Source organism: Drosophila montana, unplaced genomic scaffold (assembly GCF_035044405.1).
Source record: "Drosophila montana isolate Dmon_TW-CO22-7 unplaced genomic scaffold, ASM3504440v1 contig_2481_1, whole genome shotgun sequence".
NCBI classification, from domain to species: domain Eukaryota; kingdom Metazoa; phylum Arthropoda; class Insecta; order Diptera; family Drosophilidae; genus Drosophila; species Drosophila montana.
Window position 1 is genome coordinate 1,721,820 of NW_026997351.1, and position 18,190 is coordinate 1,740,009.

Here is an 18,190-nt window from a genome sequence, read left to right on the forward strand (position 1 = left end):
GCCGAGTCAATATATAGTTATGTATATATAAGCTGTACTTACATTTGCCTTACTTTTGAGTAAGCTTCAAGTCTGAAACTTGGCATAGATTGTTTTGCAAACCGGATCGAGCTACTATATCATATAGCTGATATACGGGCGTGCCAGTCGGATATTGAGTTTTTAAAGGCAACAACAATTAGCTGCCGCGTATGAGCAATATTTTAACAATATCAGAATACGACTAAATCATATTTATTCCATAGAAACAAATTGACAATCAGAATTCAATATCATCTGCTAAGATTATCATATTCTTTAACTCCACAAGAACTCTAGATTTTGTAACCAATCACCACATAAAAGGGGGTGTATTAAATTCACGGAAAAGTAGATTCCAAATTTCCCAAATTTCAAGCACAATCCAACACCATCAAATAAAAAAAAATTCGAAATTGTAGAACATTTTCTTGTTAAACCAAAAAAACAGTTATATTTGAGCAAAATTGACCCAACAAATTTAGAAAACATTTTGCTAACCAAATTTGGTGAAAATCGATAAATATCGATCTCAACTTTGGGAAACGAAAGTTAACATCAAATACTTCCTTTAAGTAGCTGCACTATATGTACTTTATACCTCAAAAATGATTAAAAAATGCAAACATTCGTACATTGACAGCACTTGACAGGGTATTTCCCAGTCGCGCACTCTCCACTAGAGCACGCTTGGTTTTTTTTCTATTTGTGAGCTCTTGTTTTGTTGGCTGCTGTTTTTCTTGGCCAGCTAGTTTGGCCATATGTCGACAGTTCGGGCCAAATATGCACCAGAAACGAAAATAAAATTGTCTAGCTGCGTGTGCTTCTATGTGTGTATGTGTGTGTGTGTGTGTGTGTAGGGGGAGGGGGTATATTTTGTGGCAAAGTTATGTTTATGTTGTGTGCGTGCACAGTTCATGGAATTGCTATTTGAGGCTTGCATTTTGCACCGCCAGCTGATGCCACAAAACCAGCTGAAGCACTCGAATCATTTGCAGAACTAACCGATGCAATCTGCAGTCCACAGCTAGATTATTCGACAGATTGCAAATTATTTATGTTTTAAGCAGTTCTTTTTCTACCATTGGACTGGTTAGATAAAGCGAATCCTTTTTTTTCTTGGTTGCTGGTTCCGTTTCCATGGTTCCAGTTCAAATGCTAGAATCCTGTGCTGATTCCGTTTTCATGGTTCCAGTTTCGACTGTCAAGCCAAAGCGGAATTTTCGCTGATTAGTTACACGGTTCGAACCAGCGACCAGCATTTACATTCGCGCTTCGTAAGCCCGCACTTAAAGAATGTTTTCCCAAAATTTCAGAGACTGAACACATCAATACTCTACATTTTCTTCAAACCTTAACCTTAACCTTTTGAAGAAAGTTTGGTTTTAGGTTCGAACGAATAGATTGCAATCCGAACCGGTTCGGTTCAAACCCGGCTAGTAGCCTTAGTTTGGATAAAGAGTTACTTTCGCTCAGAGCCAAATCAAATCTATGCGTAGCCTTAAAACTTTACTACATATATACGAAGTTAACTTCGAAAGAGCTCCATAAAGAACCTGCTCAACTACCTCTACGATTATAAGCTTAGATTCCTAAGGTGAGCTCTGCAACAACTAAGTCCCAGCAGCTGCTCAACAAAAGTTCAAGATCAGCCCATCTAAGAGGTAAATTTTATGCTCAACCCAACTTGACCCAAATAAATGTGGGAAGCAAGAAAAACGCAGAAACTAATCAAACGTGGCAAAAACGAAATGAAAATCAATTAAACGAAACAAATTTCCGATTGCAGGAAAACGCGCTGAAAAGTATTGACATGGCGCCAATGTCGAGAGAAAAGAAAGGAAAACTAAGCGGAAAATAGAAAATGTAAATGACAACAAAAACGACTTTGCAGTGGGAGCTAATAGAGGCAAAAATGTCAAAGGTCAGCTAAGGTGCAGAACGGATAATGCAGTTGCAGAATGTTGGACACACACACACAAATAATGTTGCTGTGTTTGAAAACTAACGACTACCAGATATTCTATCTAATTGAAAACTTGAAAACAATTGACATGAAAATGATTATGACTTATATTAATTTATTTTATATAATTGATAAGTAAATTATTTTAAAAATTGACTTCTGAAGATCTGTTTTCAGAAATTCTCCTGAATATACCAGAAATTGATCAAATTCTTAAAATATAAATTTTTATTTCAAACCATTTTTTTTGTATAGCATACACCAATTGTATTTTCTAAGGAGTTGCCACGTCTAGCTTTCTATCATTTCGAGGGACTACTGTGCATCAGCCCTAAATTTGCGAAAGCTACATACATAAGTAATTCAGGCCAATGCACAAAAAATATAATAATAATAAGTCAAATGAAGCATATACATATGTCCATTTATAGAGAAAAAAAGAAATCACGGCACCTGAGCCTTGACCACAGTTAATTAACCAATGAGCAGATTAATAAAAAAACAATAAAGATGGGTAGCAACTGGAAGAGTTGTTTACACAAGCCCAGCCAAATGAGACGCCAAAGAAAATGATCTTTTACCGATTTCCATATGATACCACAAATAAGCCCCAGCCCCTCCCCTTACGAATTCCTGGGAATTCGTCAAGATATGCAAACAATTCGATTGCAATGTAAATATCTCAATGGAAAACTTGGAACAATCAAAACAAACTGAGGGGCCAGGCTAATGCGTACGGGTTAACCCTAAGACACAACCTACCCCAAAATAAAAATAAAAATAAATAAGAGAAATAAAAGTCGAGTCAACCGGTGGCAACCAGACAAAAGCAAACCAAACCAAACCAAATTCAAGGAAACCAAAACCAAAACAAAGTTATAGCTAAGCAAATAAGACAAAGAAGATGGTTCCTGGAATGTAGCACCAAATTAACATAAATTCCGTTTTCCAAGCCGGAATCAAGCGGCGAGGGGGGAGCGACAGAGCGCTGAGACTCAAAGGAAGTTAAAGGTAAAAAAAAAAATAAAATAAAAGAAAAGCAGAAGAAAACGCAACAGTAAACAAGTTAAAATATCTTGCTAGCGACTGCTCGATTGGGCGCTACCCTGTAAACGTATTAAAAGTGCAGCAACCAAAAATGCATCCAATTATGTTTACATTGGAAGAGGAAAAGGTCTTAGAATACGAATTAGACGCTGTTGCAACTGGCAAAATAAGCTTCGGAGTTTTTATGGCAATTAATGGATTGAAAACTGAAATCATTTAGTGATTTCCAACACTGGATCTTTTATATTATTTCTGGTAAATTTTTGCACGAACAAATACCAAGTGAATAGTGAAGATTAATCAGTCGCCAGACTAATTTTTAACGATAGGCTTGAACAGTTAGTGTTGAAAAATGCACTCATTTAGTGGTTTTCAACACTGGATCTTTTATGTTATTTCTAGCAACTTTTTAACGAAAAAATATCAAGTGAATAGTGAAAATTAATCAGACGCAAGGCAAGTTTTTAACGATAGACTTGGAAAGTTAGTGTTGAAAAATGCACTCATTTAGTGATTTCCAACACTGGATCTTTTATATTATTTCTGGGCACTTTTTTACGAAAAAATATCAAGTAAACAGTGAAAATTAAGACTTTCTTTTTAAAAATTTTCCCCAAAGTCTCGATTCTGCACTGGAACCTACGGAACAAAAGTTTACTAGCCTATGAGCGAACACTGTCTCCAGCTTTTGTGATCAAGTGTATATAGATTTCATGAGTCTTCTGTTGCCAGTTGCATGCGTTCGCAGTACTTGAGTAGACCCGTTTTGTGTGTTATGTAAAGGTCTAGGGTATGGCAGAACGAAACATGTTGCAAAAAGTTCAACGACGCGAACGAAGAAGCAGTCTCGCTTCCGCCGCCGCCACCGCCGCCGCAAAGGGGTGCGCACAGTACTCGGAGCACTGCGTCAGGCGGCACAGTGTACGGCAGGGCAGGGGCTGCGACAAGGGGCGGGGGGAGGTTGCTGTTGTGTCTATGTGTGTCCATGTCCATGTCCATGTCCATGTCCTTGTCTATGTCTATGGCCTGCGCCTGTTGGCCGTGTGCCGCACTTATATATTCCTATTCCCACAAGAAAAATCAATGGAATTGTTTGGTATATTGTTGGGTCTATAAGTAAATGGGGGTTGCGAGGGTGTGCGGGCTGCGTGGGCGGTGTCTGGCAGAATGCCTTTTCTCTTGATTTGTCTTTTCGCTAAAGTGAGTTTTTCCTGCTCCTTTTTGCACTCGCTTTCGGCTTTTCTGCTTCTTTTTTTTTTTTAGCCAAATGAGCGACGACATTGGCGACAAATGCTTCAAGTCCGTAGTTCCAGCATTTGCCCCATCCCCCAGCCCCCTCCAAACCCCTGCACCGCAACCATTCAGCGTCCATCTGCTGTGCAAATGCTGTTGACTCAGTTGACATACTTATTGATGGCACTGTGGTGCATGCAGCACAGCCACGTGGGCGTGTGCTGTGTGGCAGGGTTGGCGGGAGGTATGGCGCGGGTGTGCTGAGAGCGATGAGAGGATATTGCAAAATGCAACGAGGACAAATGGCAGCTGTTCAACTGCAGGCACTGTAAATAATACGATGTGACCCATCAAATCCAACAAATTCCCAATACTAACCGCGCCTCGTCAGACCCTAAGAAACTCAGAGAAAAGAGTTAAAGCTGCGAAACCAGGAAGACCAAGTTCTATATTATTATGGATCGAATATGGGGCATAAGAAATAGACAAACCCAAAACAGAACCAACGCAAACATTTCCAAAAAAAAAAAGAAGGTTTGTTTCTGAATTTCTGACAAGGCGCTTCTTCATGTCTTCAGTTTTATAAATATATAAAAATTAGCAGAATTAGATAACTAATAATGATAATAATTTAATTTAATAATTTAAAATTCGAAATAATGATCCGAATGCTTGAAACAAAACCTGGCTGACTGGAAATTTAAAATCTAGTTTATGCACGGAACCCAAGGACCAGGCATTGGATCGAGCCACAAACCGACAAATTGTTTTACGTTCGATGTTCTATGTTCTTTGTTCTGTGTCTTAGGTTCTCTTGTCAATCCACCAATCCACAAGTAATTTAGAAAAAAAAACTTGACCGTTGATATTACCAACAAAAATCAGTTAGGTTTTACCCAAGGTCTGGCAGGTCAAAGATTGGGAAGAGTATTTACAAAGCTTTTTATAATTTTACAAGTCCAAAAACAATTACTGAAACAATATAGAGTAAAAATCAACTATGAAATGGTATTGCGCTGTTTTCATACTTTGGATTTGAAGGAAGTGAACATACATAAATAAGAAACAAAATAATACCCTAAAAGGTTATAATAACTGCATAATACTCTACAAGGTTATAATAACTTCCAGCAAAGCTTTAAAAAAAATACCGATTTTAAGGAAATCTTACTGAAATAGTTTTATTTTAACATTTGGCCATCAAGCTTCAAATAAAAAATATATTCCTAAAAAATTGTATTCGGCTGTTAAGTCTAAAATAACATTTTATGAAAAATTCCCTTTTACAAATTGCAGTCTTACATTCCAAAATCCCACATCTGGTAAGAATAAACTGCAAAGGATTAATTTGAAGGAATAACTGACTTGGATAAAAATAAAAGATGTTATTGGAAAAAATATGTTATTAATGTAAAGACTCTATATCCCATTATTCGAATAAAGGTTCTGTTAACCTAATCAAAATAGATTACATTCGAAAACTCGGGCAGACTTTATATTTGTATTTATTTTGTTTTTGTTTGTTTATATTTTGCCACTATTTGATTGATAATTTCTAAGAACCTCAATAAAACATACAAATATTAAAACCCTTCCACCTATACTAATGGGAAACCCATCGAAAAATAAATACTTTACTTACGTTTTTCTTTGTTTTCTTAAAATTTAATGAATATATAAAGGTATGCATACGATAATCTATAATTGACCTAATAAATAATAAAAACATCCCAATATATACCATACACATGCACATATATTTGCATATCTCCTCACTCACAGCGATCAGGAACCGTTACAGCATCTAAGCAGAGCTACAAATTTACTCACCTCTTTCTCTGTTGGCAGCGTCCAATTCTGCAGCTGAGCTTATCACAGCAAACGTCGCCGACAAGGAGATGTCGACGGCGGCGGCGACGGCAGAGTCCAAGTAAATGGATGGTCCACTGTAGCTGCTACATGGCCGCTGCAGCAGTAGGAGTAACAGTGGCAGCAGCAGCGGTAGCCAAGGAAATGTAACAGTAGGCGGCACACAAAATAAACTGTAGAAAATGTACTAAACGGCCGCATGGGAATTTCTTTGCATTTATCAAACGGACCGCGGCCGACGTCGCAGTCGGCGCAAACACGTGAGAGCGCCAAACTGCGCAGGCAAAAAAAAAAAAAAAGAAAAAAAAGAAAAACACAAAAAAAAAACTTGAGAAACACTTTTTTGCCTGCTGATGTTGTTTTTGTTATTATTGCGGCAGTCGTTGTTGGCCAGGCGTCTCTCCGCAGCGCACAAAAAACGGTAAATTTCTATTTATTGTTAGTTTGATTTGCACAATGGGCGTTTTACTGTAAATTTGTTTCGACTGCTTTTAAATAAATTTTAGATTTGCCAATGCGACACTTGTCAACTGGCAAACAGCTGTCGGTTCATGTAACTGTTGTTGTTGCTGCTGCTGCAGCTGTACTGCACTTGTTGTTGTTGTTGCTGCTGCTGCAGCTGTACTGCACTTGTTGTTGTTGCTGCTGCTGCTGCTACTGTTGTTGTTGCTGGAGACGCGCGCCGTTAATTTCGTTCGTTTAATTTCACAAGGCATCACAAAAACAAAAACAAACAAAACGCGTTTTATAAAAAGCCGTTACATATGGTATTTAGTATTAACAATAATTTTAAAAAATAGTCAAAACGACGACGACAACAACAAACACTGAGCGACGCGACCGCGACACGGACCCAACTTGACGGCTGGTGAAAAACTGCTCTTTCCCAATAAGAAAGAGAGTACAACACGTCGAGGCAGCGGCAGCAACGTCGACGTCGCAGCTGTCACGCGCGCTGCTCGTTGGTTGTTGTTGTTGTTATTGTAAGTTGCGTTCTATGCTTTTGCTGTCGTTGTACAACTTTTTTTGCACAACACAAACTGTGTGTGTGCGTGTGCCAGAGAGCGAGAGCGCCGCTGCTCTCAAACTTGCTCAACAGTTGTTTGTATTAACAGCGCGCTGTTAAGCAACAGAGCTTGGGCATGGCTATTAACATAACACAAATTGATTTAAATGTAAAAACGATTTACTGTTATTCCGTGGCGTTACATTTTGCTCTGCACGAATTCATAATAACAATATAATTTAGAATACGTTAAGCACGTCAATATATGCCCACAGATATGCATATGTATATTAAGTAAGCCTCGTAGTTGGTTATAAAACCTCCTTCCCGTCAAAATAATTTTTTTTGCTTTTATAGTAGGTAGTGAAACAAATTAAATCAAATTAAACGTTACAATATGCGGCTCCCGTGTACACAGCTAAAAGCAAAAGAAAAAAAATTATCTTTGATTTTTAATCAATTAGAGAGTGGTCTAGTCGGGAATGCCCGACTAGGAAACACCCTGAACACAGTGTCAAACTGCTGTTACTGACATTCTATCCTCCTCTTACATTCACAAACATACAACCACGCACGCTGCGACTGCGCCGTTTCTTCCCTTAGTCGTATACTATATGGGAAATGTCTCCTTGAATAACTCTGGCGTTTGTAGTCCGATCTTTACGACATTTTCAAGTCAGAAATATGGTTTCGGAATGCGAGCTTAGACGGAAGCACAAGGCTCTAACTTTAAAAATTTGTTCTAAAGCCAAATACTATCTTGTTGATAACCGTTTTGTAGGTAACTGGGCCAGGTACCTGAAAGTGTGTACTATGCAAGGCCTGCATACCAAATTTGGTGCCTTCAGCTTTTATAGTCTTCCAGATATGACCGAAAACCAGAATTTCTTTATCGATTCTTATTGCTTTCATAGAAACGGGGCAAGTTATCCATGATCTAATGTATACTTGGTCTGGGCGTATAGGAGGAGAAACTATATTTGAAGACAGACGGATCCGGACACGGCCTCCTTCCTGTTACATAGATTTGCTCGAAACCATCATAGCCTTTCTAGACATTTTCAATGGATATTAAATGACAACTTTACTTACCTATCTCGCATCAGGAACCGCCTCTCCCGGCGTTTTTATTATTTGAGCACAGTACCTGTATGTTGCGATTCTCTTGAAGCTCGGCCTTAAGTTCCGCATCTGGAGATAGCTTCCCGTTTGCTATGGCTTGCACATTTTCCGTATCCTTGACTATAACCCCACCAACAGAACCGGTATATCTGGTCATATTGTTCACAGCCAACTTCACGATATCCCGGAGGGCCAGGACACGTACGGACTGCACCAATGTGCTGAATTGATTCCACTTAGACATTTTACGTTTAAAAGCGAAAAAATTCGTTTCTCGAGGCTAAAATTTGTCTGAAAAAAATGTAATATAAATTTTTAGAACTGTTCTCGACTAGTGTTAAAATTAAACTCAACTTCTGTACGAAACTTGGGCAGAATCTGGACCAGAAACAAACGCCTACTTGGATTCTGGGCATGACGTTTTGAGCCATAAGGAAAGAGACAGAATGAGATAGAGCGAGATAGAGATAAAGAGATTTCATATAAACGGAGGGAGAGGGAGAAAAAAACACAGAGAGTGGGGGCAAAAGAGACTATATGATTAAGTCTAATTGGTTATAAACAGGAGCGAGAAAGGAAAAGAGCAAAAGTGAGAGGAAGAGAGGGGAAAAGAGAGGAAGAGAGAGAGAGAGAGAAAGGGGTAATGTCAAAAAAGTCGAAGTCGCTGATAGATATTTTGCGTGAAAGAGATAAAGAGAGCGAGAGAGAGACACAGAGAGAAAAACAGAGACTACATCCCAAAAGTGTGATAGGTTTTAAGCGAGAGAGAGAGAGAAAGTAGAACAAAGGCTATATCCTAAGAATCTAATGAGTTTTTGGCGAGAAAGAGATATTTAAGAAGAAGGAGATAGAGAGAGAGAAAGTGGAAGAGACGGAGACTATATCCTAAAAGACTGGTTAAATTTTAAACGAAAAAAGAGAAAGAATGAGAGAGACGGTGACTACATCAAAAAAATCTGATAGATATTTAGCTAGAAAGAGATAGATAGAGAGGGAGGAAGAGAAAGAGAGAGGGAATAAAAAAAGGGGCAGAGACAAAGAGAATATCCTAAAAGCTTAATAAATAATAAGTGAAAGGCAGAGAAAGAGAAAGAAAAAGATAGAGATAGAGAAAGAGAAAGAGACAGAGAAGGGAGGGATTGAGAGAGAGAGAGAGAGAGAGAGAGTATCTTAACAATCTGATAAATATTTAGCGAGAAAGAGTGACAGAGTTGAAATCAAAAAGAAAGCTAGGGAGAGAGCGCAAACTACCTGTTACTTTTAGATTAAAGCTGAATATCTGTAAGTTCCTATAAAAGAGAGAAGGCGACAGCGTTCGCTCTCACTCACTCAACTTTAGCCTTGGCCTCGCACAAATGGTCAGGTCTGGGTGCTGTGAAGGACTTTGCAGCCAACAGGACTGTGTGTCCTGGCAATGTCGTCTGGATGACAACAATTAACGGCATTCCAATGTGTCTGGCCGCTTGCAGACTGACGGGAAATTTCAAAAATTTCAATTCACAAAAATTCACAAGAATGCGCCCATTCACACATATACTAGATGCGCTCTACGTATTCGCATGCCCTTTTGTCCTTTTGGGCGAGCCGTGCCGATGCCCGACCGCTACAGGCAGGTGTGTGCTGCCCACCTGAACTCCTTCCAGTGGTAACTACTCGCAATTGGCAGGCTCGTCCTCTCTCCAGCTGCATTGGAGCCTTGTCAAGCTATCAAGTTTTTGATTACATCAATTAAATATCCTTTGGTCCTATGCAATCAACTTAATTGCTTTATATCTGCTGCAATAAATTGTCAACCACCGTCAGGTGGGGTTTATTGGCCCTTCGCCTAACCCCCTGAAGCCCATAAAGACCCAGTCGTACATATTGAATGGCATTCAACTAACATATCGAGGCCTTGAAAGCAATCCTTGCAATCTATTCATTGTCCTTGAATTGTCCACCTCAAGGTGCGATTCGTGAAGCCGATTTTACACAATTGCTTAGCGAGGTTTTGTTTCGAAAGTTCTTCTACACCTTTCTTTCAATTTTCTTTAAATAAATTTTACTTATTATAAGTTATTTTATTTATTTTCAATAATTTAATGTTCATATTAAGAGTACTGAAGAATGGGGGAAAAAAATTATTTTTGTTGATTGATTTTAAATTTTTGTTCAATTAGGAACTTAAATGAAGTAAGATAAAAATAATTTACAGCAAAATGTTCAAGCTCTTGATTTAAGATAGTTTTTCTTAAATAAACTACTTTAAAATGTGAACTAAGAACTAAATGCTTAACCACAAAATGTTCAAGCTTTAAACAAAAGATAGTTTTGCTTAACTTAACTAATTTAATATGTGAAGTAAGAACTAAATACTTGACAGCAATATATTGAAGCAAACAAAATATAATTGGGAAAGCTATACATAAGAATTTCTGTACAAATAAGTAAAAAGAATTTCATTAAAAATTCGAGCTTGAATATTTTTATATTAAAAAATAGTCCATTAAATATTTATATTTGAATATTTCTTAAATTAGGAACTAATGAACTTAATGAACTGAGTTAAGAAACTGAAACCATAAATGTACACTAAAGTTCTTAATTTTAAGCGGATTGTAATTTGGTATTAAAAAAATACGCTGCTAAAAATTCAAGTTTAAAGATATTTTAAATGAAATAAAAATAAATAATCGAAGTAGAAACTGAATACTGATTAAAAAATGGATTGTCTTCAAAGAGAATATTCACTTAAAAATGATTTTTTGGTTTCAAAGAAAACTTTTTATTATGCATAAGGATGTCGTACCCACTAAAAATTCGAAAACTAGTTTGTTCGCCAACTGCTAAAGAGGCATCTTTCAGTGGCCTGAGTAGGTCGCCAAATCTCGGCAGCTATTGGAATAATGTCTGGTGCAGACTCCGCCCGGGCTGACCACGACTTGAGCAACTTATCCTTGCAATCCTTGGCAGCACAAGGCACATTATCCTTAAAAGCTTGTAAGACGCTGTGGCCATAACAAAGTTAAAAGCAACTAAAATAGACACCTGGGACATGGCCAAAAGGAGTGTGTGTGAGTGTGTGTGGGGGCGGGCACGGGAGCGGCTGGAACAGGTAGGCGGCTGCAGCGAGACTCTGGAGTGGCTCTGAGAGTGGATAGTCGGGCTAAATAAGTGCAGCTCAGTTCAGCTCGTTGGCCAATCCAGTGCCACAAAATTTATTGACTTTGTCGTTCTCAACGTCCTTGGATGTCCTACGCGTTGGATGTCGCTGTCGTTGTCCCCGTCCGTGTCCCTGTCCCTGTCCCTGTCCCTCTCTCCGTGTACAGTTGTGTCTCTGTGTGTGTGTGTGTGTGTGTGTCCGTCTCTCGACTAGAGTGCTTGACAGGCTGTGGCAGGCTTCCGCTTACGAGCCTGTCTTAATAATTTGGCATCTTGCTAAATTAAAACTAAAGTCCGGCCACATAAATCGTCGGGGCCAGCCGCTTGATGAGCATCTACTTTAGCCGGGCTATTTGGCTGCTCATGATGTTCATGATACCCTATTACCATTGACAGCGCGCAGAATGGGTAACATGATTTTGGGCATGCTTCGAACGATCCCAAATAGTCTCAGCTTGACAACTTGACTCGATCTAGGCAAGTCTCTCTTCCTTTTCTTCCGTTTGTCCAGCCGTCTAATAACATATATATTCTCATATCGCCCTTTCTTCTTCTTCGACATTGCCCTTTCTTTGCATTTCATCGCAAAATATCGATCGTTAAAAGGATTATATCATCATAACTTGGAATGCATGAAAGCTATTTACAAGGTTTTTTCATCATAGCTCGGAGAGTATGAAAGCTAGTTACACCATATTTGATGAAAAGGTATATGTATATATATAACAAATCTTTCAGGTTTTGGATAACTCACCCCGTTCTCCAATAAATATTGCAAAAACCTCATATTGAGAGCTAGAATCTTGTGCTCTGGGCCATGTATATAGTTCTTTGCAACTTTTAAGTCCTGAAAATTGCATAAAGATCGGACTAAAAACAACGAAGTTAGCCAAGGTTGCTTTTCCCTATTTGTACATAGGGTGAGGCAAGAAGAAGAAGCACAACCGCTATAAAAGGCGTCGCTATAAAAGCCGCTATAAAGATGAATGCCTGCGTGTGTGTGGCTTTCTTTATATGTATAATAGGAAGGCAATTCGAGTGTTTGTAACGTCAGCTCTGAGTCAGTGTGTACAGGGTATCGCCTAGTCGAACACACCCGACTCTTGCATGTTGTAGCATACATGTATCTTGGCTGTGCTGTTGGCATTTACAACTTGGCCCGTTTGCTGGCATTTATGTTGTTGTTTATGAGCACGTGTAATCACTGGCCAAACGGCCATGCTCCATGGAACCACTTCATTGCCGAGCGCTGCCCGACTGCACCTGACTGGAGGGTGGCAACACTGCCCCTTGGCCGTGGCAGTCAGTTGCCCCTAGCAAACCGTTGCCAACCGGCCAGTCAACGTGGACGCTCGCTTCATTTATTGCCGCACTGGCAATGTCGGATGGTGGCCCTGTGTCACCGACACTTGGCCACTTCAAGCTGGATGACTATGTTGTGCTCCATGCATTATTGTAATTGCAATACACAGTGCTTGATTTTATCTTGGTTGTTGTTGTTGTTGTTGTTGCTCCGCTTGAAGTGTCCTCGTTGATGATCCGAGTGTGCTCTGATGGATGCTGATGCATCAAGTGCTTCAGTGTTAAATCATGGAAGCTATGCGAGCGACTGCTATGCAGCTGCTTCACTCAGGTGTGTGCAGCCAAGTGCTGTGTGTGTGTGTGTGCCTGAGTGTATGTGTGCCTGTGTGTATGTGTGTATGTGTGTGTGTGTGAAATAGATTCACTTCAAATTCATCAGTCAATGGCACTCCATTGGCCATGTCAAAATCAAATGTAGTTACCAAGCATCTCAACTGAGGCCTATTTTGTTAGGCTTGTGTTAAAGTTCATGTTAATGCTAACAATCAGTTACATTCGACATGATATTTGAAGATGTCTGTTAAAACTGTCAGATAATGTGACAACGCCTTGGCCATAGCTGGAAAGGCCAAGCATCAACAAGTGAGCAGTGCGGCTCGATTAACTTATCTATATTGATCCGCCAGCTCAATTGTTCGCTGCAAATCTATCCTCCGGTTAAATATCTCAATCTAGATGCTACTTATTGAATTTATTTTTAAGGAAATTTTTGGTATTTTTTAGACAAGCTGGAACCAGACAAAATAATGTAAGCTGGTGATCTAGACGAGTGGGCTCGACTAGCAGATACCCTGTGCCCAGCTGGGATATGCATAATAAAATTATTTACTTATTGAACAACAGTTCGGTTCATCGAAAGCATAAACAAATTTGATAGCCGCGTCGAACCGGTTCGGCTTAAACCCGATTTGCTGCCTCGATTTCTAGGAACACTCTATCTCAGCTAAAGAATCTGTTTGCTACGCATTGTCCTACAATATCAAGCCACTTTTTCCATATGCTTTCTATAAAAAACCAAACCATAAAGGAGACTATTAAAGATCTCTCGATATCGACGCAGAGCTCCGTGAAATATTTCAAACGCGTTTCAAGGAACAACGAAATTTCAAAGAGCATGAAGTCCTGGCGAGTTACCATGGAAACAACCAAATGCCTTGGGCTAAGATGATTGAGGCGGCTTAACCCACAGAGATTTCAGGACATTCAGGACAACAACAGGCCGAGTGGCAAACAGAACCTTGATGCCAAATGTGATCACGCAGTGCGCATAAACAACGACTGCCGCGTAAAAGTTATAAAACCAACAACAACAACGACGACAACAACAAAGTGCGTCGTTTAGATGGGCATGCAGTTGATGTGGGCGTGGCACTGGGAAGTAGCTGCTGCCGCAGTGGCGCAACTGAACTATAAACCATAAGAATAAGACGTGCGAAGTGATAAACATCAAATAGGCAAAAGAATCAGCCAAGTGAAACAAATTGATGCCCTGCGATATTGACATCTAAATAAACTAGTTCACCGTTGGCTATTTAAATGCTCCAATGAACTTTTTTAACCAGCTTGAACTGAGATTGACATATCATTTAGGTAACTTAAACAATGTACTTTGCTGCCATATTATTATCTACATGAACTAGTTCACAGTGAGCTGGTTAAAAGAGTTCACTTAACGCTTTAATGAGCTTTGCCAGAACTATGAACTCAGTTTGAGAAATCTTCCAGTTAACTAAAACAATCTAAAACTAGCCATATTGTCATCTTAATGAACTAGTTCATTTAGATTATTTCGATGTGCGTGCGTTCGATCCCATAATGAACTTTGTCTACCAGCAAGCCAACAATGTGAACCTCTGCCATATTGTCAAATTAATGAACTAGCTCACTATGAGCGAAAGAAAAGAGTAACTTCGATGTCTTTAGGTTAACTTAAGGAATATACTTCGCTGCCACGTTGTCATCTTAATGAACTAGTTCACCGTGAACCACTTAAATGCCCTAATTATCTTTTCTAATAATCTGAGAATCCTTTCGAAATCAAAAATATGAAAAGAATGTGCCTCTGGTTGCCTACTACACATATGAACTAGTTCAGTTTGTTGACCCAAGTTATATTAAGACATGCATGATTAAAAATATTCTTGTTTACTTCAAGATAAAACGTTCTCAGAATAAATATATAGCGACATAAATAATACCTAGTTCCGATAGTTCCCTGGGCTCTCACGCTCTTTACAAGCCATGTACACAGCACAAAGAGAGGTAGGGCATGTAGAGAACATATGACAGATTATTTCTAGCATATGTAGGACGGGGCAACGGTCTCCCATATTCCGGTGTCCCGGTGTCCTGTGACCTGAGTGTGTGTGCGTGGGCGGGGCTTGGGTGCGAATGTTGTGCACATACACTCATGTTCGCAATGCGCGCTACGTGTACTACATGCCTCTGTACTCATTACAAATGAAAACCGGGCGAATGAAACACCTGTGCCAAGGCGTTGACAACAACAACAACAACAGCAACAACAACTGCCACAAGTCGAATAACAGCATCAGCCATTCAAGATGGAACTGGAGGGCAAACGATGTATTGTTGCGCCATTAGAGTAACTTTGGCAGCCAGGCGACGCACAGTGGGACCACAGCCACGAAAATCATAGAGAAAAACAAAATACAAACAGAAAGATAAAATTTAAAAATTTGGTTCCAGCTGTAGTCAAATTTGCTGCTTAAATGTGGAACTTATCTATAAAAATATAATAATATGTTTATAATTTAAGGATTTTTAAAATTTATTTTGAAGGGATTTTCGCGGTCAGTGCTCACAAGTCTTTAAAAAGAAAGCAAAATGAACTAGTTTTCTTCAAAAAGCAGAAAAGCAAAGAACAAGTTAAGTATATGGAACATAAAACACGCAAGCAATCATTATAAAGAAAAGCATATGTAAAATTTATAGTGCGCGAAAAAAAAAAAATATTTTTTTTAACATATCGATATCTTTTTCGGCATTTTTTTTTTTTTAATTAATTTAGTTCCATTTTTGATTATTATTTTAATTTTATTTTAAAAATTGGTTCAATACTTTGTAAATTTCTTTATGGAGAAATGATTTTTTTTGATACGTAAACCTGCAATTTGCCCCACTGTTCGTGGGCACACATAAACACCAGCGCGAATTGGGCAATGGAACGTGAGATACCGCTGAGCGTTGCGTGTGTGGGGCAGACAACTGGAACCGGTGCGGACCTTACCTCCGTGCCAGCCAAAATTAATCAGAGTTTCAATCAAACATAAAATAAACGCTGAGATTTGATATGACAGGCCCGTGCACTGGGCACACGGCAACAAAAATGTGTTAAGTGCCACATGACATACGTTTGACAGCTGTCACATGTGTGTGTGTGTAGTATATTTAATACTGTCTGCCAACAAAATATTCACCCTCCATTGCATCGAGAACAATTTATTGTTTTTTCAATTCGCTGATTCATAAAATTTCAATGAATCTGCCTCTTCAAATTAAAACCCTGCATCAAGTTCAGCGTATGAGCAGTTTGTAAATGAAAACGAATCTGACTGAATTTCTGGCTAATTTTAGTAAAAATCTAAAGCTGAAACGACGGAGCTTCGAACAGTTAAAAGTAAAGCAGCGGAATGCAGCTGTGAAAATGGCATGGATAACATAAAGAAGCTGAGCAGAAACACAGAAAGCTACGCAAAAAGAAAAGTGCAATGCAGAAAAACGAAAAATTAATAAAAGAACATCGAAGGGATAACGAAAACGAAACCATGCCATATGGAACAATGCCATATAAAACAGTGGCATATAGAACATATGGAACTGGAGCAAATGCATTAGCGCTAGTTGAAATGACTTAGGGAACAGTGGTATATGGAACAATGGTGAATGAAACAATAGCAATTGTAACGGCAGCATATGAACTAATAGACTCTCGAACAGTAGCACATGGAACAGTATGAAACATAAGATAGTGTCAAAATGGAGCAGTGATTAATGAAACAGTATCATATTGAACAGTTCCATATGAAACTGTGGCATATGGAACTGTGGCAAATGGAACAGAAGCGTTTGGAATAGTATTAAATGATAGAGGGGAATATGGGATATGGTGAACCGAAAGCAAATGCATATATTACAGTTGCCATGGAACAGAAGCATGTGGAATGGTGACATATGGAACAGGGGCAAATGGAACTGTGGCATATGAAACAGTGACATATGGAAGAGTGGAATATGCACCTGCAGCAAAGGAACCGTTGCATTTGAAACAGTTTAATAAGATAAAATAGAAGTTAGATATTTAAAATAAATTATAAATTGTAAATATAACACATAATATAATATTTTGGCCCCTCTATTATTATTCGATAGCTGCTGTGATGCTAGAAGAGCAGATCCTCATATCTTGTCAGTCCGATCTGTCTGCTTGTGGCAATCATTCAGTTCTTGACTTTTTCGACTCTGTAGCATCGAATAACACGGGTTGGAAATTTGATTTAATGCCAAAGCGTGCATGTGTGCGTGTCATGTAGACACGGTAATTTTTCAGGCAATTACACCAGAAGGGCGGGCAGAGAGGCAGGCAACAAACGCCTAGCATCCCACCCCTAAGTTACACACACGCACACACCTGCACACATGCACGCACACACACTCACACACATGATACATTTCACCTGCAAGTAAAATATTATTCAAAAATCAGTTACGCCCCGCATTGTGAAAATTTATTAGACCGGGCATTAGAAAGGGCAACTGGTGCATTACTTCCCCCCAGCTAACCCCCCCCCCCCCCCACCCTCTCCCTTCTGGCAGCACCACCCCTGCTCGAGCAGAGCACTTAAGAAATGTGAAGTCTTAAAAAAAAAAAAGAAAAGCAAAAGGAAACCCTTTCCCTTTCCAATTTCGTTTGGCAGTTGCTTGGCTTTAGAACTACATTAAGAAAATCACTCGAAACTCAGGTTGAATTGAATTGAATTTATGGCTGCCAAGAGCATATGCCCGCGTGTGTGTGTGTGTGTGTGTGTGTGTGTGTGCGTAGGTGTGCGTCGCATGGGCGTGTCATTAGCCGCATTGAAGAGGGCCAAGGAAAATAAGCAACGTGAAATGTTTTATAGCGTGTGTTTGCCGTGAGTTATGTGTGGGCTACAACACGAAATTTACATTATGCGAACGTCTTGGTTGAGAAATTAGCGCCAAACTCTCAATCCCTTGGCCCGCAAACGCTGGCAGCCCCCCCTGTCCAGAAATCGCGAGAAAATTCACTCAAACGAACTTTTGCATTTGAAAAAGAAAACTCACATTTATACGTATAGCCTTCGGCTATGGCATTTAAGCACATTTCGATTTCATCTCTATGCGCCTAAGATATCATAAAGATCGGACAATGAACACCGTATGCAGCA

General features: G+C 39.3%; 1 protein-coding gene and 1 long non-coding RNA gene across 8 annotated transcripts in view; both read right to left on the reverse strand.

Moving 5' to 3' along the window:
- LOC135428355 (uncharacterized protein CG43867) overlaps window positions 1-6,405 on the reverse strand; it is a 148,561-nt gene extending 142,156 nt beyond the window's left edge. For 4 of the 7 annotated variants that reach the window (XM_064682298.1, XM_064682302.1, XM_064682301.1 and 1 more), the window contains exon 1: window positions 6,095-6,404. The gene's annotated coding sequence lies outside the window, so the exon portion shown is untranslated. Of the gene's footprint in view, window positions 1-6,094 lie in introns of all 7 variants that reach the window. The other 3 variants (XM_064682300.1, XM_064682297.1, XM_064682296.1) reach the window with 1 other exon arrangement.
- Window positions 6,406-7,301: 896 nt separating this feature from the next.
- Window positions 7,302-8,606, reverse strand: LOC135428406 (uncharacterized). The gene is made up of 2 exons (XR_010436248.1): window positions 8,232-8,606; window positions 7,302-7,557 (listed from the first exon to the last, which is right to left on the reverse strand). It is a non-coding gene; the product is annotated as an uncharacterized LOC135428406 (long non-coding RNA).
- Window positions 8,607-18,190: the final 9,584 nt, after the last annotated feature.